This window comes from Myodes glareolus, chromosome 26 (assembly GCF_982192425.1).
Source record: "Myodes glareolus chromosome 26, mMyoGla1.1, whole genome shotgun sequence".
Taxonomy (NCBI): domain Eukaryota; kingdom Metazoa; phylum Chordata; class Mammalia; order Rodentia; family Cricetidae; genus Myodes; species Myodes glareolus.
This window is the reverse complement of record NC_142051.1, coordinates 13,078,590-13,080,583: the sequence shown is the minus strand read 5'-3', so window position 1 is coordinate 13,080,583 and position 1,994 is coordinate 13,078,590.

Below are 1,994 nucleotides of genomic sequence, written 5' to 3'. Positions count from 1 at the left end.
GCAGCACTAGGAAGGTTCAGAACCACTGTCTTAGGTAGGTCTGGGTTGTATAAGAAAGCTAGCTGAGTTGAAAAGCAGGAACAAACCAGGAAGGCACGTTCCTATCCCGGCACTGTGTTGTTGGTGGTGCTGCTTCTGGTTTGGTTGGCTGGTTGGCTCGCTGATTGGGTTTTGTTGTTGTTGCTTTGAGACTGGGTCTTCTGGGTGGTCTAGAATTTATGTAGAATTTACTACACAAACAAAGCTGAATTTGAACTCAGAAACCATTCTTTCTGTGCCTCCCAAGTGCTGTGATAAAAGCATGGGCCACCATGCCCGGTTCCTCTGTGGCCTTGAATTCCTCCCTTGGTTTCCCTCGATAGGCTATGGACTAAATGAAATAAACCGTTCCTTCCCCCAGTGGGTTTGGGTCAGTGTTTTATCACAGCAATAGAAAGCTAGAAGTGCTCTTTCACAGTCTGACTGGGTCTGAAATTCAGATCCGTGTTAGCACAGCAGATGAAAACCCACAGGCTGTGTTCAGTTAGGGTTGCGTGTGCCTGGAGCACCTCCACGCGGGCAGCAAGGCTCGAAGGGCAGCTGGGCTGAAGCTTGCATTTTAGGTGGAAGTCGGCTGACAATGAGTTGGGAGGAGCCTGGGCAGCCAGTGGGAAATGCAAGCGAAGATAGGTCAGTTTAATAAACTTCACTTCTCGGGTCGGTTTCTGTGGTTATTTGTGTGGTTGGCGAGTCTCCTGGCCTCACACTCACCATCTGTCCAACGATGACTTGAACCGCTGATGCCCTTGGAGTCATCTCCCAGGTGCTGGGGTACAGGCATATCCCACCAAACCTAGCTAACAGGCTTTGGTGGTGGTAGAGTTCTCTCAGCCTTCATTCCCCATCCCTGCTGACAAGAATGTCTCTCCTTCTTACCCTGGCTTTCAGGAAGAAAAGGGAAAGCACAGAGCACTAGTATTGTATTTTTTTCTTTACCTTAAAATAACCAATATGCTCAAGTGGCACACTTCAGTATGGTGTGCTCTAAATTCACCAGCTTCACGGACCTTACATGCAAATGTTCCTCTGGGAAAGGCAACAGGCCCTTCCTGCAAAGCTGAAAGCAAGTTTGCCACATCCCTGTCACTCCACTAAGACCTTCAAATACAGGCCAGGTCTTCACTACCAGACGTTTGTGAGGTGTTTGCTAGTCACATTATTCAAACTCTATACTTGCTAGACATGGAAGTACCTACCCATAATCCTAACACTAGGGGATGCTGATGTAGGAGGATGCTTGAGGCCAGTTTAAGTAACATAGTAAGACCCAATCTGGGGGCTTGGCATAATGGCTCAAGCCTTTAATCCCAGCAGTAGGAAGCAGAGGCAGGCGGATTTCTGAGTTCTAGGCCAACTTGGTCTACAGAGTGAGTTCCTGGACAGCCAGGGCTACTCAGAGAGACCTTGTTTCAAACAAGAAATAAGAACATTATGATTATATTAGTAAGTAGGCCTTTGGGAGGTGAGTAATCATGAAGGCAGAAAATGGGAGCAGTGTCTTTGTCAAAGAAGTCCTGGAGAGCCAGGAGGTGGTGGCGCACGCCTTTAATCCCAGCACTTGGGAGGCAGAGGCAGAGGATCTCTGTGAGTTTGAGGCCAGCCTGGTCTACAAGAGCTAGTTCCAGGACAGGCTTCAAAGCAACACAGAGAAACTCTGTCTTGAAAAAAAAAAGGCCTGAAGAACTGCCTTGTCCCTCTTCCACCCTGGGAGGACACTGTGAGAAGGGACATTTTATGAACTGAGAAACAGGCCCTTCCCAGACACCAAAACTCCAGAGCACCGTCCTGGGATTCCTAGACTCCATAACTACGAAGGGTAAATCTCAGGCATCCGGAAGATACCCAGTCTGTGGGGCACTAGTTGCTACATCAGCCCAAAGAGACTAAAACAGCCATTGTTCTCCCACAGAAACTACTTCTGAGTCACTGAGACCAAAACACCTGGCAGCAACAAC